Source organism: Hemitrygon akajei, chromosome 6 (genome assembly GCF_048418815.1).
Source record: "Hemitrygon akajei chromosome 6, sHemAka1.3, whole genome shotgun sequence".
NCBI lineage: Eukaryota > Metazoa > Chordata > Chondrichthyes > Myliobatiformes > Dasyatidae > Hemitrygon > Hemitrygon akajei.
This window is the reverse complement of record NC_133129.1, coordinates 100,679,806-100,703,999: the sequence shown is the minus strand read 5'-3', so window position 1 is coordinate 100,703,999 and position 24,194 is coordinate 100,679,806. Positions and strand designations below refer to the sequence as shown.

Here is a 24,194-nt window from a genome sequence, read left to right as displayed (position 1 = left end):
GGTCCACGAGCCAGTCTTCACTGGAGGATCAGAGGTGCAGGGGGTCAGTGACTTTAAATTCCTCTGTGTTATAATTTCGAGGGACCTGACTTGGCTCAGCTCGTAAGTGCAATTACAAAGAAAGCGTGGCAGTGCCTCGACTGCCTGAGGAGTTTGCAAAGATTCCTCATGACATCTAAACTTTGACAAACTTCTATAGATGAGTGGTGGAGAGTGCATTGACTGGCTGCATCATAGCCTGGTATGGGAACACCAATGTGCTTTAATGAAAAATCCTACCAAAAGTAGTGGATAGGGCCCAGTCCATCACGGGTAAAGCCCTCCCCACCATTGAGCACCCATCATCAGGGACCCCCACCACCCAGGACATGCTCCCTTCTCACCGCTGCCATCAGGAATAAGGAACAGGATCCTCAGGATTCACACCACCAGGTTCAGGAACAATTACTATCCTTCAACCACCAGGCTCTTGAACTAAAGGGGATAAATTCACTCAACTTGGTCTGCCCCATCACTGAACTGCTCCCACAACCTATGGACTCACTTTCAAGGACCCTTCATCTCATGTTCTCATTGTTTGTTTGTTTATTTATTTATTTATTAGTTTTTTTTTGTATTTTCACAGTTTGTTGTCTTTTTCACACTGGTTGAATGCCCAGGTTGGTGCAGTCTGTCATTGATTCTATTGTGGTTGTTATTCTATTATGGATCTATCGAGTATGCCCACAAGAAAATGAATCTCAGGGTTGTAATTTACTTTGACTTTCAAACTTTTGATTGGAGGAAAGTCCGGGTGATGACAGAGGTAAGTTTCTTTTACACAGAGAAGGGCAAGTGTGTGGAACACCCTGCCAGTGTTGATGGTAGAGATTGATCCACTGGGAACACTTGGGAAAATCTTTGTAGGAGGGAAGTGTTAGATCGTTCTTGCAATAGGTTGAAAGGTTGGCAGAACACGATGGGCCAAAGGGCCTGTCGCGTTGTGATGTTTTATGTTCTGTGACATTAATGTAAGTTGAGGAGGGAAGTATAGTTGGTGGTAGAGTAGGGCTTTCCAGGTAGTTCCAGTGAGGAAGGAGCTGTTGTTGAACCTCGAGCTGGAGGCCTTGGAGCTGCTGTAGCTCCTGCCGGATGGCAGCATCGAGAGGAGGGCATGTCCCAGATGGTCGGGTCGCTGACGATGGACGTTGCTGCTCATAGGTGTCCTCGATGGTGGGGAGAGTGGAACGGGCTGAGTCCTACCACTCCCTCTCACCTCCTGCTTTTCTGTGCGTCAGCAGTTCCCACACCAGGCTGTGACTCATCCACCGTACATTTGTAGAAGCTTGTCAGAGTCTTCGATGGCAAGCTGAATCTCCTTATGCTTCAGGGAAGCACAGGAAGATAACTACCGTAAGCAGTACAGCGGACTGCAACGGCTAGCGCAATGCTATTCCGGCCCAGGGCATTCAATCCCAGCATCCTCTGTGAGAAAGTCTGCATGTTCTTCCTGTGAGTGAGTGAGTGTGAGTGGATGAGTGTGTGTGTGCATGTGTGTGTGAGTGTGAGAGTGTGTGTGTGAGTGTGAGTGTGTGTGTGTATGTGAGTGTGTGTGAGAGTGTGTGTGTGTATGTGAGTGTGTGTGTGAGTGTGTGTATGTGTGTGTGAGTGTGTGTGAGAGTGTGTGTGTGTATGTGAGTGTGTGTGAGAGTGTGTGTGTGTATGTGAGTGTGTATGTGTGAGTGTGTGTATGAGTGTGTGTGTGTGAGAGTGTGTGTGTGTGTGAGAGTGTGTGTGTGTATGTGAGTGTGTGTGTGTGTGAGAGTGTGTGTGTATGTATGTGAGTGTGTGTGTGTGTATGTGAGTGTGTGTGTGAGTGTGTGTATGTGTGTGTGAGTGTGTATGTGTGAGTGTGTGTATGAGTGTGTGTGTGTGAGAGTGTGTGTGTGTGTGAGAGTGTGTGTGTATGTATGTGAGTGTGTGTGTGTATGTATGTGAGTGTGTGTGTGTGAGAGTGTGTGTGTGTATGTGAGTGTGTGTGTGTGTGAGAGAGTGTGTGTGTGTCTGTGAGTGTGAGTGTGTGTGTGTGTGTGTGTGTGTGTGTGTGTGTGTGTGTGTGTGAGAGAGAGAGAGAGAGAGAGCGTGTAAGTGTGAGGGGGTTTCCTTTCAGGTATTCCCACGATCCGAAGACGAGATGGTAAGTAAGTCAATTGGCCGTTGTAAGTTGCCCCCGATATGGCGAGGGTTGAATCGGTGGGTTGCTGGTTGGCACCGCTCGAGGGGCCGGCTCCTCATTACCTCTCTAAATAAAGTTCAAAATCTTAAACTAAAGCAATGCGGAGGCAGTGTTTACAGACCTGTTGCCCCGCAGCTGAACGACGAGGTTCGATCCTGACCTTGGCTACTAAGCCCCGCGCTGTACCGCAATACATAAATAGACAAATAACCCAAGGCTGTGCCGGGGGCAGCCCGCAAGAGACTCCACACATTCTGGCGCCAAGATAGTATGTCCACATGTTTAACAGAACACAGCAAGCAACAAGACAACAACAGCAGAAGAAGCCCTGACCCGCCCTCCACGCACACAGCCTCCAACCCCATGACAGGCCGCTCCAGCCTCCACTGGACTCGCAGACTCAGGCCTTGACTTCCAGACCTCCCATGGACCTTCTGGCTCAGGTCTTCAGTCTGGACCCTTGGACTTGCCATGGCTGGAAGAAGCTCCAAGAGCCAGGCCTCAATCTCTGGACTCACCGGGGACTGGGATCCTGAACACTAGGCCTTGAGCTTGCGACCTGTGACCTGGTGGCAGAACAGGGGAGTGGGGGGGTGGGGGGGGGGTCATCAGCCCTGGAAATGGCAAAAGTGGATCAGGTGCCTGTGGGCAAAGTAGTTTATATTTAATTTACGCACCACACAATAATACTTCACCGCTCTGGCAGTTCCTTGCAAGAAGTCTTGCTACAACCGTACAGCATCTGCAGAGCTGCTTACCTTGTCGAAGGAAGATGAGCTGGGCAGTGCCCTGCCCTGGCACAGAGGATTCAGCCACCGTTTCACAATTCCAGACACCCAGTTTCAGCCCCACCCTCCAGAGAGGGGCATTGCCTTGTGACCCCAGAAAGGTGCGGGATCGGTGGTTTAATTGCCCCCTAGTGTGCAAGTGAAGGGTACAATCTTGGGGGGGTTTTACCGTAAGACATAGGAGCAGAATCAGTCCATTTGGCCCATCAAGTCTGTTCTACCATTCGATTATGGGTGAATTATTTTCCCTCTCAACCCGATTCTCCTGGCTTCTCCCCATAGCCATTGGTGCCCTGACTAAACAAGAACCTATTGACCTCTGCAGCACTGCTACAGCTCGGGCTGTTGGAGCTAAACATCTGAAAGAAGTCTGTATGCCCTTCTTCCATTTCCTCCCCCAGTCCAAAGACGTACTGGATAGTAGGCTAGTTGCTCGTTGTCAATTGTCCTGTGGTTAGGCTGGGGTTAAATAGGCGTGTTGCTGGGAGGTGTGGCTCATTGGCCAGAATGGTCTGTTCCCTGCTGTATCTCTACGTAAATATAAAACATACCCAAAACTTGTCCTCCACAGCCACTTGCGGCAATGAATTCCACCGATTCAGCACCCTCCAGCCAAAGAAATTGCTCCTCATCTCTGACCTAAAGGACTGTGCTCTCTGATCTGACCAGAAACCCCTTCTGCACGGGCACTCGATACTTTGTAGTTTCAATGAGGTTCTCCTTCCTCAATCTAATGCCCTTCCCTTGGACAACATCGGTGGTGTGGAGACGGGAGACTTGCAGCTTGGGCAACTGCTGGTCTTCCATAAAAAAAACCCTTTCCAAGGTGCAAACCCATGGTCTATCGAGACTAACGGAGGCCTACACTACACCCTTCAATCTTCTGTAGTCTACTGAGCACAGGCCCAGAGCCGTCAACGGCTCCTCATTTTCATTCGCAGGATCATTGTTGTGAGCCTTCCCTGGATCCTCTCCAATGCCAGCACATCCTCCCGCAGATGAGGGGCCTAAATCTGCTCCCAGACTCCAAATGGGGTCTGACCAGTGACTCAACCACCCCCTCTGGCAGCCTGTTCAATGCACTCGCCATCCTTGGCGGGAAAAAGATGTTCCAATTCCCCCCCCCCCAAAGTTCAAAGTACATTTATTATCAAGGTATGGATAAGTCATACAACCTGGAGATTCATCTCCTCCACGAAACGAGAAACCCGAAAGAACCCAGCAAGCACCCAATGCACAGGGAGAGGAATGGCACACAATCTCACTCACACACACACACACACACACACACACAATCTCCACACACACACACACACACACACACACACACACACACACACACACACACACACACACACACACACACACACACACACACACACACACACACACACACACACACACACACATCGTGCAAACAGTAACAGCAATCAGAATGAAAGTGAGCCTTCAGACACGAAGCCCGGGGCAGATGGAGCAGGCCCACAGTCTCAGTTCATCACACATCGTGGAGCTTGCAGACGTGAAGCTCGTAAGGAGATTGTGAGAGATACCAACGGTGTTGAAGGGAAGTGTCAGCTTCCCAGCCTCTGTCGCTAACCCCACTCTTCCTTCATACATATCACCCCTCCTCTCCTGGAAACACCCACCGTCTGCCAGCCCTTACCCAACCCCCTTCTCCTCACTTCTTTACACTGGCCACCCCCTCCCGACGTTTAGGGACTGGATTAGATCAGCTTTACCAGAATGGAGGTAGAACGCACAACAGCAGCAGTGTGCAGAATAAAACATGACAGCTACAGGGGAGGGGGAGCGCAGGTAGACGACAGATCAGCTTTATTTGTCACAATGTATTTTGTGTCAACGACCAGCACAGGCTGAGGATGCGTGTGTGGAGGCGAGGGGGCAGCACATTTCCAGCACCAACCTCTAACCCTGACCCAGGCACCTCTGGGACGTGGGAGGTAATCGGAGCGCCCGCAGGGGCAGGGTAGAGTAGTGGCTAGCGCAGCACTTCACAGTGCCAAATGCAATTCCCACCGCTGCCTGTGAGGAGTTTGCAGGGTCTCCTCGTGACCGCGTGGGTTTCCTCCCACAGGTTGGTAGGTAGCTGGTCACTGTGAATGGTCCCGTGATTAGGCCCGGGTTAAATCGGGGGAGTGCCGGGCGGTGAAGCACCAAGGAGCCGACGGGCTCTATCTCAATAAACAACCTCCTTAAGGACCGCGGCGAGAATTAAACCCCGGGGTCAGTGACGGCGGTTGTGCGGGTGAAGGGTCACGGCCCAAGGCCTTGGCTGTCAATTTTCTTGGCCGGCCGACTGGACGGGTTTCTGTGTGGGGGGGTTTGGCAGGTCGCCTGGGACGCTGCAGGTGTACGGCGGGGAGCGCTCCGGTTGTCTCGCTGTCTGGGACACTGCACGGGAGGGTCGCAGGCTCACTCGGCCAGCCTCCCCACCTTTGAGGAGGATGCCTCAAGGAGGCACCAAAGACCCTCACCATCCAGGACGTGTCCACTTCACATTATTGCCATGGGGAGGTGGGGGGAGGTACAGCGGCCTGAACACCCCCACTCAGCATTTTAGACACAGTTAACCCTCAGATTTCTGAACACTACCTCACAATCTTGCTCTCTTTTTGCATTGATTTCCTTTTGCACTTTATATTAAGTTTTTTTTTCAATGTATGGCACTGTGCTCCCCCCAAACAACAACGTTCACGTCAGATGCCAGTGATGGTAAACCTGTTTCGGGACTGTTCAGAGATCTGATGGCGGAGGGGAAGAAGCTGTTCCTGAGTCGGCCAAGGGCAATCAGCTAACACAGATAATGCAGTCATTTCCTGTGCTGTCGCCTGTGACAACTTGCTGTGGATAAACTGGCTGCTTCGCACGTTATTTCCCTGATTGCAGAGCGGTTTGGGACAATTTGCAATGGCTGTGCACGCACGCAGCTTTTGAATATCATTCGCCCCGCAAATGTATGCGCGGTTTACAGCAGCCTTTCTGGCCTCTGTAGTGAGAGGCGCCCGGCGCGCTGCCAGCTCCTTCCTGGGAAAGTCAAGTCAAGATCCCAAAAGTTGTGTGTACCAATCCGGATTTGGAGCCGCCCCCTTGCCACGCCCCGCCCTCTACTCTTGCGCCTGAACCACAAAATCGACCTCGAAGAAATTCTGAGAATCGGCGGATTGTTGACGTCGCCAAGACAGTGCACGTGACCAGAGCCTACCAAACTGGCGGAGAGAGCGGGGGGAGCCAAGGGAGAGAAAAATTAAACAAAAGGGCAGACAGAGGGGAGAACAGCAGGCAGGAAAAATATGAAGGGGTTTATCAAAAATATATTAAAGTGTATAATTTATAGTATGCGGCTGCGGTGGGGAAAGGTGAGGATCGGCGATGGGGAAGCGTGGGCTTCCTCCCCTACTGTGATCCAGCGGGTGGCAGAGTCGGCCTTCCATTCTCAGAAACGCCGCGAGCGGCTTCCGAGAAAAGATTTTCTACGAAGTGTCGCCGCGCGCAGCTTCTTGGAAAGGCGCAGGTGACGGCTCGGGGGGCGGCGGCCGGGGCAGGGAGGGAGGGAGCGGGGGAGAGCGGCCGGGCCGGGGCCGGGGCCGGGGGAGCGCGGAGCCGGGGCAGGCCGGGCCGGGCCGGGCCGGGCCGGGAGAGGGTGTTGGGGAACGGAACCGGGAGAGGGGGGTAACGGGGGATCGGGACGAGGCGGGGGTCAGTGGATGGGAGGACAGCCCGGGGAGAGGGGATCGCGGCCGCGATAGGGACGGGCCGGGGCTACGGGACACGGGGAGGACAGGCCCAGGAAGAGGCAGGACGGAGTCCTGGATCCTCGGGAGCCGGGAGGATAGCAGCCCGGGGTGGACGTGGAGACGTCCCCAGGACAGGCCCAGGGTGCGGGCCGGCGAAGGCCAAGGGTGGACGGGGAGATGTTCCTATGGAAGACCGGCCCGGGGATCGGAGCCGGGGAGAGTATGGGGAGGGGTGGGGGGTGGGAACTAGACAGACCGGGGTAGACTGAACCCCCTCGACCTTACACTGAGCCGGGATTATTCTCGTCCCGGCCGTCCCGCAACGTGCTGTCCGGGTCTCTAACTGCCCTGGTTGGGCGACTGTGACTCCGGAGGGGAGTCGGTGAGCGTCCCAGGGTCCGGGTGTTTGGGAGTCCCAGGGATATCATCAGTCCTGTAAACCTGGGGGAAGGGTTGGGATTGATGGTGGGGAGATAATGTTTTGTTTTGATGGGTCTACGGGGGTGAATGAGGGGGCTCTGACCTGTTGGGAGTGTGTACTGGGTCTGGTGTTGTGTCAGGGTGAATGGGGGGGCTCTGACCCGTTGGGAGTGTGTACTGGGTCTGGTGTTGTATCAGGGTGAATGGGGGGGCTCTGACCTGTTGGGAGTGTGTACTGGGTCTGGTGTTGTATCAGGGTGAATGAGGGGGCTCTGACCAGTTGGGAGTGTGTACTGGGTCTTGGGGCTATCTTGTTCAATTCTGACGCCGTTCTGTATGAATCCAGCAGATTATAATAGATTAATGAAGTGTCTGTAGTCTGTGGGGTGGGGGTGGGGAACTGTGTCTTTGTGCTGAGATATGCTGGCTCACATGAGGCCATTCTGGGGCATTGCTGAAGTCTGTACTGTCAGTGTATTGTGGTAGAGTTGTGCCCCGGTGTTTTATACCCCCAGCCTGACCTGCCACAGGACAAACTTGTTGGGAGTGCTGCCCAGATACAAATGAAAGCCAGCGCTTCTGGAATGACTCAGAACGTTCAAAACTTTTTTTTTGTTGTTTTTTTTTTCTCTCTCGATTTAAACCAAAACTAGTTTCTCCAACACAGGGGAAAGTTTCACAGTTTTGGTTCCTTGCTGCTAATTTCAACCAAGTGTTCTTTCCGGAGCTCTGAGAGTGATCATCAGTCATTGTTCCTGTTCTTGGCAGGGGCAGCAGGCAGAATTAGGGATTCTCTCTGCACCCTTTTTTTGGGGGGGTTGGAGGGTGGGGTGAGTGAGCCCCTGTTCCCGAGGCCCTTCGCCTCCCCCAACCCCACCCCAGAGAGGGTCTGTCCCTGAGCCGCCCCTTCCTCAGCCCGCCAGGAAGTGGCAGCTGTTGCTAAGGGAGTAATTTACTGAAGGTCTCGCACCCTGTGTGTTCAAGTCGTAGACAAGTACAGCACAGAAACAGGCCCTTTGGCCCATCTCTTCTGTGCTGAACCATTTAAACTGCCATTAACGCAGACCGGGACCATATCCCTACCATCCCATGCGCCTGTCCACACTTACACAGTGAAATCAAGCTCACAGCACCACTTGTGCTAGTGGTTCGTTCCACCCTCCGAGTGAAGAAGCTCCCCCTCATGTTCCCCTTAAACTTCTCGCCTTTCACCCATGACCTCTAGTTGTACTCCCACCCAACCTCAGTGGAAAAAGCCTGCCTGTATTCACCCTGCTGATACCCCTCACAAGCTCAATCAAGCCTCCTCTCTGTGGTCTGTCTGGTGGGAGGGAGTGATGCTTTCAGAGCCAGCAATGCTGCTGTTTCAGATTGCCCATCCGTGTGGTGTGGGGCAGTGGCAGATAGAGTCATACAGTAACGGGTCTTCAGCCCTACTGAGTGTTGTCCCATCTGCCTGCATCTGGCCCTCCAGCCCCCTCTCTGTGTTCTGATGTAGGTGGTTTTTAAACACTGTAAATGTACCCACCTCAACCACCATCTCTGGCAGCTCACTCCAAACACACACCACCCTTTGGGGAAGAAGCAGCCCCTGACATCCCTTTTAAATCCTGCCTTGGATCTTAAATCTATGCCCTTTATGTATTTGGTGCCCGCTCCCTGGAGGAAAAGGAATATGTGTTGTGTCTCCTTGTCTGCGTTCCCAAAATGCTTCACCGCACAGTTGTCAGGATTAAATTCCATTTGCCACTGTCCTGTCAAACTTTCCATCTTGCTGTTCAAAGCCCTGGGGCCTAGAATTCCGGTGGGGGGGGGGGGCAGTGCCTTGCAAAGTCAGACTCAAGTTCATTATCATTGGCACAGGGCTCCACAGTTAGCATGGCTTGGCTTGGGCCGTTCCGGAGTTCGGAGTTCAATTCTGACGCCGTTCTGTAAGGAATCTCTCCGTGTCCTCCCTGTGGAATGCGAGGGTGCTCCGGTTCCCTTCCCACAGTCCAAACACGTTTACTGGTCATTGTGAATTGTGACGTTACCGGGTTAGGGTTAACCGGGGCTGGGAAGGCCTACTCCGCACTGTATTGCTATGTAAACACATGTCTAATTGTCTTGTGGCGGCAGGAGATTAAAAAAGAAATCACTAGGTCACAAGAATAAACGTGAAGCAGGGAAGGAGTAATGAGGTAGTGTTGGGAAATCTGATGGGGAGGCGAGGGATCTGTACCTCCTCCCCGAAGGCAGTCGAGGGCAATCTGTGGAATTGATTGCCACAGGTGGCTGTGGAGGAAAAGCCATTTAGTGTGTTTAAAGTGCAGGCTGATCCATTCTTGATTAGTCTGGTCGTGGAAGGTTTTGGGGAGAGCGGGTCATAGATCAGCCTTGATGGGCTGAACGGCCCCATTCTGCTGCTGATGACAGAGCCGCCTTCTGGAGATCTCCTCCGACGATAGTGGAGATGTAAGGGTCTGCACGGTATTGCATTGGGGGTGTTGGCTTGGATTACCTCGTTGTGCTCACAACCTCGGTCACCCGGTACCGGGCTGGCATTGGAGCTGTTTTTCCTCCTACTCTGACTAGTGACTCTGACCAAGTTTTAGGAAACAATCCTGTGTTTACCAGAACCGTCCTGTCTTGAAGGGTGTGACGTAGCTCAGAGGGAGAGAGAGTGAAGCATCTGTCTGAGTCATTTCAGCCCAGCCGGGGCAGTGTTACTGGAAAGCACGAGGGACAGTGATGATTGCAGGCGCTGGGGAATAATGTTACAATTGGTTGCTCTCAGAATATCTCTCTGAAGCAGATACTCTCTGTAACTTTGAAATATGACCTACTTTGTGGTCACAAATTCTTTAATGAACCATTCTCTGTGTGTGTTCATTGCCATGCACAGCTGGGGGAGGGGCATGATCTGTACTGTCTCGGGGTACTGTACCTTGGGGTAAGAAGCTGAGGAAGTCGGGGTACTGAGGAACCCCCTCCCCCAATCGGGCCCATCTGTGCTGCTTCAGTAGCCTGCCAGAGTCTTTGACCATCTCTGGAGTTTGTTCCTCTCCCGGGAGTGAGGCTCTGGTTGTTTTACGGGATGGGCTTGCCAGCCCTCATTCTGCAGCCGGGCTCAGGACTGTCCATGGCGTCGGTATCGCGGCTGGCTGCAGGATCGTCGGTGTGAGCTCTGTGCCTGTTTCCCACCCGGTGGTGGCTTGATCCATCCTCAGCACACACCCAAGGCTCTCGCAGCCAGTGGGGAAACTCTTCCAGCCTGACAGCTCCCGCCATAGTCACACCGTGTGCAGACAGGCCCTTCAGCCCATTGAGCCCATGCTAACCCACAGAGCCAGTCAAATGCATCATTTGCATCAACAGCCAGCACACCCCACGGATGTCGCGGGGGCAGCCCGCGAGTGCCACCGTGGTCAGCAGGAACAGAGCAAGCCCCTCTCCTCCCTCCCATCCATTCCGCACACACACGGACGGTCCTGCAACCTCGGGCCAGGCCACGTCTCCGCCTGCAGACGTTGGCCTCCGACTTCCCCGGCAGACTCACCGACGGACTTAGGCCACGATATCTCAGCCAGCTGCTCCTGTTTACCTACTAATCTGGATGGCTCTCGACTGTGCCGACTTCAACCACTATCTCTGGCAACTCGGGTCCCCTCTCCACTGCCACCAGTGATGTTATAATGAGACCTGTTGGAGGGTCTCTGCCCACAGCCCCATCTCTTTATTCCCCTCCGTAGAGATTGCCTGACCTGCTGAGTTCCTCCAGAATTTTGTGTGCGTTGCTCAGAGGTGATTCTATTTCTGAAATGTTGATTCACAGACCCATTCATGTACTTATCCAAAATCCTCTTAAATGTTACAATCAAACCCAGCTGGCATCTCGTTCCAATTCACACTGCTCCCTCAGTGAAGAAGTTCTCCATCGTGTTCCCCTTAAACATTTCAACCCATGACCTCTGATTCTAGTCTTACCAAACCTCAGTGGACAAGCCTGCTTGCATTTACCCTATCTATCCCCCTCATAATATCTCTATCAAATCTACTCTTATTCTCCTACACTCCAGGGAATAAAGTACTAACTTATTCAACCTCTCCCTATCACTTCAGTGCTCAAGTCCAGGCAACCTCCTTGTAAAACTTCTCTGCCCTCTTTTGAGCTTCTGTTTCCTGTAGGCAGGTGGCCCTAGCCACACGCAATACTCTAATCCTGGCCTGGAGCAGCACACTCACAACGCTGGAGGAACTCAGCACCTACGGAGGGGAGTGAACAGTTGTCGTTTCAGGCCGAGAACCTTCATCATGGCTCTGGTTTGACTTGTCAACTCTAGTCTCGGAGTGAGAGAAGGAAGAGCAGTGGGGCCTACTGACACTGGCTATCGGCTCCCCTCTCTGCATTCCCAGCAACTGTCCCCCAGGGTCTGCCCCTCTCCGCCTACACCAGAGGCAACTAACAGCAGTCGGTTACCCTTCTAATTCGAGTGTCTTTGGAACTTGGGAGTGCACTGAAGCCTCTTGGGGTGTGGATTGTCCCCCGACAGTGCCGCAAGTGGGGATCGAACCGGGACCTCTGAAGCTGTGGGCAGCGACTCTGTAAACTGTACAACGCTCCCTCTGGAACAATGTCCCTGTCCTGACCCGTAGCAGGGAATGTGGGATTTCCCTCGCGCAGGGGCACATGCCCTCTATAGGTCTTAAGACATCGGTGCAAAGTGAGGCCATTCCGCCCCTTGTTTCTCCACCATTCCATCATGACTGACTCATTGTGTCTGTCTACCCCATTGTCCCCAAAATCTATTGACGCCCTTACTAATCGAGAACCTTATCAACGCCTGCTTTAAACGACTTGTCCTCCACAGACGTCCATGGCAATGGACCCTCTGGCTAAAGAAATTCCTCCTCCTCTCCATTCCGAAGGGACGTCCTTGAATACTGAGACTGCGCCCTCTGGTCCTAGAATCTCCCACTATTGGAGACTGTAATTCTCATTGTTTGTAGAACAGTCATTACTTCTGCTGAAACAGATTCACTATATCTGTTCACAATCTCTTCCATTTCCCTTTTCTCCAATGTGATAAATTTGATTTCACTACCTCTTTTTATCACAGCTGTAAAGGCTCAGAGAATTTTTTTAATTTCCTGCTAGATTTTTCCCCGCCCCTTCCAATTCTGAAAGGATTTGACTTTTTTTTAAAAAAGAGTCCCAGAATGCTAACTGGGTGGTGTCAAAACAGGGCTGTTACGTTAAACTGGTATTTCAACAGGCAGGAAAATTAGTCTGGTGCCCTGGGGCTGATGTCCCTTTCCTCGCCCAGTGTTATCGATTCATCTTCTCTGTAGATGCTGCCTGACCTGCTGTTCCTCCAGCACTGTGTGTGAGATCATTTTATCGCTGCTGTCAGCAGTTCCCACCCGTCTCCACGTTGGGTTTGTGTCAGGCAGCTTGAGATTCTGGCAGGTGCCATGGAAATGCAAAGATCAAAGTCAAATCTACACTCGAAGTACATGCATGTTACCGTTGCTGCCTTGAGATTCAATATAGAAGTATCACAGAATTTACACAAATTTGTGTGTGAGCAAAGACAGTCGACGTGCAAAAAATAATCAGAATTAGAATCAGAATCAAGTTTGGTATCACTGACTTGTCATGAAATTTGTTGTTTTACAGTAACATTACACGAAAATAATGAATTACAAAATGAAATGTATTAAAATATAAATAAGTGTGCAAAATGAGTGATGTAGTGTTTCTGGGTTGGTTCATTGCCCATTCAGGAATGGGATGTCAGAGGGGTAGGAGCTGTTTCTAAAGCATTGGGGGGTGTGTGTGTTCAGGCTCCTGTACCTCTGATCTGATGGTAGTAATGAGAAGAGGGCATGCCCTGGGTGATGGTGCTCAATCCTGGACGATGTCCGTTATGCTGGGAGCCCAGTGCCCACGACGGAGCGTGCTGAGTCTCTGCAACTTCCCGCAGCTTTTTCTGCATTGAGAGTGTGAGTTGTGAGGAGTCTTTGAAAGTGAGTCTGTAGGTTGTGGCTTCCTTCCGTGTTCCAAAAAGACCTGCAGATGGGCCTGGTGTGCCGTGGCCACTGGAAGCATGGTGACACCTGTCATTTGATTTGACACCAGCAATGCACTTCACGGTTCTGATGTACGTGTGACAATAAAGCTGATCTTTAGAGATTTACAAAAACCTTCAGCGAGGTGAGTGAAGTTATTCACAGTGGTTCAGGAGCTGTAATGGCTGCCTCTGATCCCGGTGGTGTGGGCGCTGTACCTCTTGCCCAGTGGTGGTGGTGAGAAGAGAGCACGGCCTAACATGGTGGTGGGGTCCGCGATGACGGATGCTGCTTTCCTGTGGCGGCGCTCCTTGTGAATGTGCTCAGTGGCGGGGAGGGCTTTGCCTGTGACGGACCCACCACGTTCTGTAGACGTTTCCATTGGGATATTCTCAGCTGTGTATTTATAGACCCTGATCGGGGGTGAGGGGGGTTTAAGCAGGAGCTAAATCTTGCAGAAGGGTGACCTGCAGGCTACCAGAAGGAAGGAGTGCCCTCCACCTCCTTTGGTGGAGACCTACATTAGGAATGTAGAGTGGGATTGAGAGGGAAGTGAAACAGCCATGATCCAATGGTGAAATGGCCTTATCTGCTCCTGTGTCTTGTGCTATTGCTAGTGGGGGTACCTTATTTCCAGGGGAACTAAAAACCCGAGTGTACAATATTCAGGGTGAGGTGGGAAAGATTTAGAGGGTTGTGGGCATGTGAGCGTTGGCCAGGCAGGCACAGTAATAACATCTGAGAGCCATTTGGACAAGTTCATGCATGGGCCCAATGCAGGGAAAAGGGGACTAGCTTGATCAGCCGAAGGGCCTGACCACCTCACGGAGGGTGGTGTGTCTCTGGAATTCTCTGCCCCGCAGTGGGGAGGCTAAGGAATGGAGGGATCAGCGGCGATGTTCTGAGTGGGAGCGAGCAGGCGTGAGGCTCCTGTTGTACTGTGGTGGGGAGGGGGTCAGACTGGAAGCCCTGTCTGGAGGGTGCTGTTGCTGAGGGTGGCCTGTGCCCTCTGCTGGTGGGGTCTGCACACTGCAGCTCTCCCCTCAGCAGGAAGCTCGTCCACTGTGACAAACAAAGGTCTTTTCCTTTCTTACTTAAAGACAGACCAAGAGACGAAAAGATTACGTGACATCCTTCGCTCTGTCCCCGGGTGGTTTGCATCCTTTGTTGTTCTTGTTGTTTTCTTTTACACACGCACAGAACTGTATTCAATCACGAGTGAGAAGGGATTACAAAACTTACCAATTTCAAATTAAAATACTGTTACTACATTCTCCAACACACTCAATTCTCGTGGGGTGGGGGGGTCCACCGTTCTTAGAAGTCCCCCACTGTGCCCCTAGCAATTGCAAGCGACCTCCCCAAAGATGCTTGTGCACAAACATAGCCCTGCCCACAACTTGTTAGCCCTCGTCCTGGGGCAGGAAACCAGAGCACTTGGTGACGGGGAGAACTGACAACAGTGGGAATTGAACCCGGGTTGCTGGAGCTGTGATTCTGTTACACTAGCGTGGTTCTGGCATGTGGGGTTGAATGGCCTCCCAGTCTCGGGTGTAGAAATTCAACCGTTCAGTGCTGATTCATCCACTTAGATCATGGATACTTGTGCCATATAACTGGATTGTTGCGTGCCATGTCGTATGATGTAGGTGATCTTCGTCTTTTGCGATTGTTCTTGGCAAATTTTTCCACGGAAGTGGTTTACCATTGCCACCTTCTGGGCAGTGTCTTTACAAGACGGGTGACCCCGGCCATTATCAACACTCTTCAGAGATTGTCTGCCGGTCGTCAGTGGTCGCATAACCAGGGCTTGTGATCTGCACCGGCTGCCAATGTGACCGTCCACCACCTGCTCCCGTGGCTTCACCTGACCCCGATCGGGGGGCTAAGCAGGTGTTATACCTTGCCCAGGGTGACCTGCAGGGTAGCAGAGAGAGGGAGCACCTCACACCTCCTTCAGTAGAGATGTATTTACACCCACTTCCTTGATGACATACAGCTAAGTACAAAAGGAGGAGAACAATTAGTGAGTTCATAGGTTCATTTTCCATCCAGAAATCTGAAGGCGGAGTGGAAAAAGCTGTTCTTAAAACCTCAAGCTCCAATACCTCTTCTGCTGGTGGTAATGAGAAGAGGGCATGTCCTGGGTGGTGTAGATCCTTTGTGACAGATGCTGCCTTATTGAGGCATCTCCTTTTGAAAATGGCAGGGAGGCTAGTGCCCACGATGGAGCTGGCTTAGCTTACAGCCCTCTGCAGCTTTTTCGATCCTGTGCGGTGTTGAAACCAGTTGGTATACTCTCCAGGGTACCTCTGTAGAAATTTGCTAGAGTGACATAGCCTGTCTCGGGAAGCTCGTAATGGAGTATAGTCTTTGTGGCTGTATCGATATGTTGGGCCTAGGATTGATCTTCAGGGATGTTGACACCCGGAAACTGCTCATCCTTTCTGCTGCTGGCCCCTGGAAGAGGGCTGGTGTGTGTTCCTTCGACTTTCTCTTCCTGAAGTCTTTGGTCTTGCTGACATTAAGGGCAAGGTTGTTGTTATGACACCACTATTCCACTCCTCGTCACCACCTCAGATTCTGCCAACAGCAGTTGTCATGATGGCTGATGGTGGGGGTGGGGGTGGGGGGCGGGGAGTGCTGAAATTCATCAGCCTGGATCTGAGTTAATCTCCCAGAGAACTGCTGAAACTTCACTCGTTCTCTCTGGAGTTCTCCTGTCCTAGGCTCAGTGCAGGCACAAGCCCTGAGTTTTTCTGTATCCTGTTTATTTCTTCTGGCCTGTTAATCCAGCCCTGGTGACTCAGTCCCTTAACAAAGGATTGGGTGGAAACTCGAAGGGCTGAGTCATCAGCCTCTCATCTCTGTTTTATTTTGGGGTTTCTGCTGCTGTCAATCCTGCTGTCATGGTATCACCTGGTTGAAGTGTTACAGACCCAGAGCTTGACACACCACATAAACGGGGGCGGCATGGTTAACACAACGCTTTACAGTTCCAGCAGCTGTCTGTCAGGAGTTTGTACCTTCTCCCCGTGACCGCATGAGTTTCCTCCGGGTGCCCCGGTTTCCTCCCACAGTCCAAAGATGTACTGGTTTTTAGGTTAATTGGTCATTGTAAATTGTCCCGTGATTAGGCTCGGATTAAATTGGGTGATCACTGGGCGGTGTGGCTCAAAGAGCCGGGAGGGCCTATTCCGAACTGTATCTCAATTTGAAAAGAAACGGTCAGGTTTAATATCACCGGCCTATTTTGTGAAATGTGTAAACAGGCCATTGCAGTGACCATTAACCACCCACTTTTATACCAGTCCTCTCCTGAACCCATCTCAACAACATCATATAATGTAAGGGATCGCGATCTTGCCACAGCCACGATTGCTCTCGGCAAGTTTTTCTACGGAAGTGGTCTGTCGTTGCCTTCTGGGCAGTGTCTTTACCAGACAGGTGACCCCAGTCATTAACAATACTCTTCAGAGATTGTCTGCCTGGCGTCAGTGGTCACGTAACCAGGAGTTGTGATCTGTACTGGCTGCTCGTGTGACCATCCGCCACCTGCCCCCCTGGATTTATGTGACCCTGATGGGGGGGGGGGGTATCTAAGCAGGTGCTACACCTGGCCCAAGGGTGACCTGCAGGCCAGCGGAGGGAAGGAGCACCTCACACCTCCTTTGGTAGAGACGAATCCCCACCCCGCCACCCACTTTTATACCGATCCTCTCTCCGAAATCCATTTTAGCAGAATCAGGCTTATTGTCACTGAAGTACAGATGTTTATTGTTTTTCAGGAGCGGTACAGTATATAAAAATGCTACTATAAATTACAGTCAGAAATACCAAACAAAGTAATAGTGAGGTGGTGTTGAGAAATGTGATGGGTGGAGAGGAAGAACCATTGAGTGTGCGTCTTCAGGCTCCTGTATCTCCTCCCTGATGGGAGCAGTGAGTTTCCATGGATGCTGCCCGACCTGCTGAGTTCCTCCAGCGTGCTGTGCGTGTAGCAATGAGAAGGTGGCTTGTCCTGGACGCTGAGGGCAGTCCGTGATGGATGTCGCCTTCTTTTGAAGTGGAGGATAGCGCTCACAATGGAGCTGGCTGACTATAGAACTCTGCAGCCTTTTCCAATCCTGTGTGTGGGCCCCTCCGTAGTGGGTGGTGACGTACAGTTAGAATGCTCTGCACCGTACACCGGAGAACTTTGCCACTGTCTTTGGTGACAGACCGGTTCTCCTCTAACTCCTAATGAAGTACAGCCACTAATTCCGCTGCATTTGTCCATCAGAGGGTCAATAGTGTCATGCTTAGTGTAATACTCGGACCGATTCCCACTGCTGTCTGTGAGGAGTTTGTACCTTCTCCTGTGCTGCCTCCGTGTGCTCTGGTCTTGTCCCAGATTCTGAGTACATGCGTGTGGTATTGTTAGTAAGTCGTGGGAATGTTACGTTTCAGCTGGAAGCATGGTGGCTTGAGGGTTCTCAGCATATCCACGGACCGTGTCTCCCCATAACCTTTTACTATCAACTTCCGCTTTAAATATAGCCTTGGCAATGATTTCGGCAGATTCACCCCTCCCTGTCTAAAGAACATCACCGTTCTAAAGCGATGCCCCTCTATTCTGAGGATGTGCCCTCTGTCTAGGCTTTTTAATATTCCAGAGTAACGCGCACAAGATGCTGGGGGAACTCAGCAGGTCAGGCAGCATCTGTGGAGGGGAATGAAGAGTCGATGTTTCAGGCTTGGCTCCCTCATTGGGAGCTTTTAAGCTGAGGTCAATTAGCTAGAACAGATGGTGTGAGAAACACTCAGGAGCTCAGAGCATAAGTGGGGAAAGAAATGGGGTGAATGCTTTGGGCCTGCGACCCTTCATGTGACACTGTGCCCCAGCAGAGGATCTGTAGTCGTCCCTTCCCCAACACTTGGGAACGGAGTGAGAGTCTCTTTGCCGGAGGATCTGTTGTATTACATGGGAAATGTGAAATACCGGTTAGGCCAGTACAAGCTAATGTGCCATGAGACTACTTTTGTGATGGTGATCAGCTACTGTAACCCACTCCATTCCCCCACCTTCCCTACTGGTGACGTCCACTCACGAGGCACAGTTAACGCAGCGATCCCACTGTCTTTCAGGTGCAGGTGGAAACCGGTGCACCCAGGGGGAACAATGACGAGCGTACCGGCTCCACACGAACAGCGCCTGGAGACGGGCGTTAAACCCGGGTCTCTACCCTCTGCACTTCCCTTCCCTGCAACGAAAAAGGAAATAAAATTAGTGAGGTAGTATCCAAGGGTTCAGTGACCAGTCAGAAATCAGATGGCAGAGGGGAAGAACACTGAGTGTGTGTCTTCAGGCTTCTGTACCTCCTCCCTGATGGCAGAGGGGAAGAACACTGAGTGTGTACCTTCAGGCTTCTGTACCTCCTCCCTGATGGCAGAGGGGAAGAACACTGAGTGTGTGCCTTCAGGCTCCTGTATCTCCTCCCTGATGGCAGAGGGGAAGAACACTGAGTGTGTGTCTTCAGGCTTCTGTACCTCCTCCCTGATGGCAGAGGGGAAGAACACTGAGTGTGTGCCTTCAGGCTCCTGTATCTCCTCCCTGATGGTAGCGATGAGAAGAGGGTGTGCCCTGGGCGGTGGGGTCCTCAACGATGGATGCACCTTTCTGAGGCACCGCTCCTTGAAGATGTCCTGGATATTACGGCGGCTAGTGACAATGATGGGGCTGACTGAGTTTACAACTCTCTGCAGCTTATTTCGATCCTGTGCGGTGTCCTCACCCCCCCCCCCCCCCCACCCATACCAGACGGTGATGCAGCCGGTTAGAATGCTCTCCTCTCCCCCCATACCAGAAAGTGATGCAGCCGGTTAGAATGCTCTCCTCTCCCCCCATACCAGACAGTGATGCAGCCTGTCAGAATGCTCTCCTCTCCCCCCATACCAGACAGTGATGCAGCCGGTTAGAATGCTCTCCTCTCCCCCTCATACCAGACAGTGATGCAGCCGGTTAGAATGCTCTCCTCTCCCCCCCATACCAGACGGTGATGCAGCCGGTTAGAATGCTCTCCACTGTACATCTGTAGAAATTTGCGAGTGTTTAGGTGACAAACCAAATCTCCTCCAACTCCTACTGAAATATAGTCGCTATTGTTCCTTCTTTGTAGTTGCATCGACGCGTTGGGTCCAGGTTAGGCCTTCAGAGAATTGACACCCAGGAGCTTGAGAATGTTCGCTCTCTCCGCCTCAGATCTAATGAGGACTGGTGTGTGTTCCCTCGTCTTACCCCTATTAAACCTGATTCTAATGCCTTTCACAAGCTCCTGGTCATGCAGTAGTGCCCTGTTCTGAGACTCTAGTAGTTTATTGCCGGCAAGCTCCAGATCAGGGGCAGGGAGGGCTGGGCAGTAAAATCCTGGAAAGTGCTGAGAAGTCGCACAAAAACTTTTTCTTGTTGTGTCCTTGAATTTCCGGTGTTGTCAGGAGCAGAGTGTTTCTGCAGGTGGCACTGTTTGCGATCTGTCCATGACGTAATGATTGCTGCTCACCCCTTGTTCCTGAAGGAAACCGGCTTCCAGGGAAGAGTGTAGCCTCTCTTCCCACGGAAGGTCTGCACAGGATGGGAGCTGCCCGTGGGAGGGGAGGCCGCGTGCAGCGTGCCTCACCGCTGCGGTGGGGGTCCCGGGGCAGCTGCGCTGAATGGAGGGGAGGTGACGTCACAGCATCCTGTGCTGGCCCACAATAGCAGGAAGGGTCTGAAACACCGGTCGGTACAGGGGGAAAAAACAAAGCAGGCAGCCTTCCGGGGAATGGAGAGCAGCTGCCAACCCCCACCCCCTCGGCTGAGCAGACCGGGGCTGGGGTTTGTTTTATTACTGCCACACGTATGGAGATTGAGTGAAAAGCCTGTCCTGCACACTGATCAAACACTGCGCTGAGGTAGAACGAAAACAGCATGCAAATAAATGATACATACATCGATAAAATTTGTGCAGGAGTTGAGATGGTATGCTGAAGGTGGAAAAGACATTGGTGGGCCTGAATTCGGTCACCGACCTACAGGAAGGATATTAAGCCTGAAAGAGTGCAGAGAAAATTGACGAGGATGTTGCCCGGGACTTGAGAGGTTGAGCTTCAGGGATAGGATATGTTGACTAGGTTAGGACTTTGTTCCCTGGAGCGTAGGATAATGAGGCTACCCCCCCACCCCCGACCCCACTGCTTCAGAATAGAACTGCAGGTCATGGGTGAAAGATGAAATATTTAAGGGGAACCTTTTCACTCGGGATGGTGAGCTGGTTCAGTTATAACATTTATTGGAATTGGTTTATTAGTGTCACACGTACTGAGATGCAGTGAAAAGCTCGTCTGGCGTATTGTTTGTTTATTTAGAGCCCGGTAACAGGCCCAACGAGCCCCCACCGCACAGTTACACCTGTGTGACCAATTAACCTACTAACCTTGGTCTTTGGACTGTGGAAGGAAACCAGAGCACCCGGAGGAAACTCACGTGGTCACGGGGTGAACGTACAAACTCCTTACAGTCGGGGGCGGGGATTGAACCGGGGCCGCTAGCCACTACACTAGTGTGCCGCCCCGGGCTCCGTTCCTGAGGCCGTGGCCTGCCCGGGCTCCGTTCCTGAGGCCGTGGCCTGCCCGGGCTCCGTTCCTGAGGCCGTGGCCTGCCCGGGCTCCGTTCCTGAGGCCGTGGCCTGCCCGGGCTCCGTTCCTGAGGCCGTGGCCTGCCCGGGCTCCGTTCCTGAGGCCGTGGCCTGCCCGGGCTCCGTTTCTGACATGCTAAGCTGCGTCCACGACTCTCTGCAACTTCTCGTGGTCCCTGTCAGTGCAGTTGCCATACCAAACCAGGTGTATCGATAAAAGATGGGTACACATCGGTGCGAAATTCCTTTAGCGTGCTATTTGAATGTGTGCGCCCCAGCCTCAAGCTGACCCCACTGCGGAGATCGTGCACGTCCGTAACACTGAAATGTTTTTCGAGGGGTACTGGGGGTGGTGGGGGGAGATGCAGAGAGTGACCGAGGAGACACGGCTGTGGCTGAAGAACTTCTTTCTTTGCCGGAAACTTTTTATGGACTTTCCAGATTTAGATTTTTTAAAAAAAAGATCTCCCAGGTTTGATTCTGTTTTGATTGCAGCCACACTTGGTGAGCGAATTTCTTTTCCTGAAAGCTAAAAATATTTCCCACTGAACACTGTTCCTTATCGGCACCTGTGTCAGGGGAGGAAGCAGGATATGACTGCATTGGTTTTCCGAGCTCCTTTAAGGATCACTTCCTGGCTGGATCCCGGGATTCGCCAGTGCGGTTTAGCTGGAAGCTCGGACCCTCGGTCAATGCTCTGCCCCGGGTTTGTCCGCTGTCGCTGTATGGAAACCCTCGGATCTTCAGTCTGGCCAGGGAGCTCGCCTTTGCCTCTCAGCAGCCGAGAGTGGGGCTCTGGCCCGAGGGGGTGAGTCAGAGGGTGGGAGGTGGACGGAGGGGCTGAGTGAACCTCAGAGCCTTTGCCAGCAAGCCGTGCTTTCACCTGCCTCGGTAATGCCCGGGGCACAGAATTCCCTCCTCAGAGCTGGGGGTTAGAGGTCCGGGGAGATCTCACAGAGCGGAGGCAAGCAGGGTAAAATTAATGTTCCTACCACACCGTACCATCACTCACACCAGGGGTCAGACACAGAGTTAAGTTCCTTCCACATCATCCCATCACACACTCCCTCTACTCTGTCCCTTCACACGCTCCCGGGGCAGGGAAAGCACTGTACGATAGGAAGATTTGGTTGCAGATCAATATTTTTGCTCTCTTTTGCTGTACTTATTTAATTTTAATACAGATTTCTTATTGTAATTTAGTGATTTTTAATGTATTGCACTGTACTGCCGTTTTAAAACAACAGATTTCATGACGTATGTCAGTGATAATAAGCCTGATAGTGGTTCTAAAGCTGTCCCGTGGCATACCGAGGTTAGAGCTCCCTCTGATCTCTGTCACCCGTAACTTTACCTTGGTGTGTTTCGTACAGTGGGCTCTGTAAACACTGGCTGGAGTGAGAGTTCAGTGTGTTCCGTAACATTTAGAGTTTGTGGACAAAATCTCATGTTATTATGATGTTCGACTGTAGGTGATGAGCTAGAACCAGTCCTGGGATGTAATTAGTCTAAATCCTTCCAACTAGCCAACACGATATCGGGAATCCTGGCTGCTTTGTAAATTTCCTGACCAGGAATTGGGGACAGGTTTCCGGACTGGTCTCCCTGTTGTATCCAGGGATCAGAATCAAGAATCCTGGCTGATTTCACATTCCTTTACAGAGACGGGGAGGGGTGTAGGGGATGGAGGGGGTTACAGAGACGGGGAGGGGTGTAGGGGACGGAGGGGGTTACAGAGACGGGGAGGGGTGTAGGGGACGGAGGGGGTTACAGAGATGGGGAGGGGTGTAGGGGATGGAGGGGGTTACAGAGATGGGGAGGGGTGTAGAGGATGGAGGGGGTTACAGACACGGGGAGGGGTGTAGGGGACGGAGGGGGTTACAGAGATGGGGAGGGGTGTAGGGGATGGAGGGGGTTACAGAGATGGGGAGGGGTGTAGAGGATGGAGGGGGTTACAGACACGGGGAGGGGTGTAGGGGACGGAGGGGGTTACAGAGACGGGGAGGGGTGTAGGGGATGGAGGGGGTTACAGAGACAGGGAGGGGTGTAGGGGACGGAGGGGTTTACAGAGATGGGGAGGGGTGTAGGGGGTTACAGAGACGGGGAGGGGTGTAGGGGATGGAGGGGGTTACAGAGATGGGGAGGGGTGTAGGGGATGGAGGGGGTTACAGAGACGGGGAGGGGTGTAGGGGATGGAGGGGGTTACAGAGACAGGGAGGGGTGTAGGGGACTGAGGGGTTTACAGAGATGGGGAGGGGTGTAGGGGATGGAGGGGGTTACAGAGACGGGGAGGGGTGTAGAAGACGGAGGGGGTTACAGAGACGGTTAGGGGTGTAGGGGACGGAGGGGGTTACAGAGACAGGGAGGGGTGTAGGGGATGGAGGGGGTTACAGAGACAGGGAGGGGTGTAGGGGATGGAGGGGGTTAGAGAGACAGGGAGGGGTGTAGGGGATGGAGGGGGTTAGAGAGACAGGGAGGGGTGTAGGGGACGGAGGGGGTTACAGAGACAGGGAGGGGTGTAGGGGACGGAGGGGGTTACAGAGACGGGGAGGGGTGTAGGGGATGGAGGGGGTTACAGAGACAGGGAGGGGTGTAGGGGACGGAGGGGTTTACAGAGATGGGGAGGGGTGTAGGGGATGGAGGGGGTTACAGAGACGGGGAGGGGTGTAGAAGACGGAGGGGGTTACAGAGACGGTTAGGGGTGTAGGGGACAGAGGGGGTTACAGAGATGGTTAGGGGTGTAGGGGACGGAGGGGGTTACAGAGACAGGGAGGGGTGTAGGGATGGAGAGGGTTACAGAGACAGGGAGGGGTGTAGGGGATGGAGGGGGTTACAGAGACGGGGAGGGGTGTAGGGGACGGAGGGGGTTACAGAGACAGGGAGGGGTGTAGGGGACGGAGGGGTTTACAGAGATGGGGAGGGGTGTAGGGGACGGAGGGGTTTACAGAGATGGGGAGGGGTGTAGGGGATGGAGGGGGTTACAGAGACGGGGAGGGGTGTAGGGGACGGAGGGGGTTACAGAGACGGTTAGGGGTGTAGGGGACGGAGGGGGTTACAGAGACGGGGAGGGGTGTAGGGGACGGAGGGGGTTACAGAGACGGGGAGGGGTGTAGGGGACGGAGGGGTTTACAGAGACGGGGAGGGGTGTAGGGGACGGAGGGGTTTACAGAGACGGGGAGGGGTGTAGGGGACGGAGGGGGTTACAGAGACGGGGAGGGGTGTAGGGGATGGAGGGGGTTACAGAGACGGGGAGGGGTGTAGGGGACGGAGGGGGTTACAGAGACGGGGAGGGGTGTAGGGGACGGAGGGG

At 52.8% G+C, this 24,194-nt stretch overlaps 1 protein-coding gene across 1 annotated transcript in view; it reads left to right on the top strand.

The window, feature by feature from the left end:
* The first annotated feature begins 6,435 nt into the window (after positions 1–6,435).
* LOC140729355 (B-cell CLL/lymphoma 6 member B protein-like) overlaps positions 6,436–24,194 on the top strand; it is a 37,327-nt gene continuing 19,568 nt past the window's right edge. Inside the window, 1 exon segment of the mRNA XM_073049004.1 lies at positions 6,436–6,538. The gene's annotated coding sequence lies outside the window, so the exon portion shown is untranslated.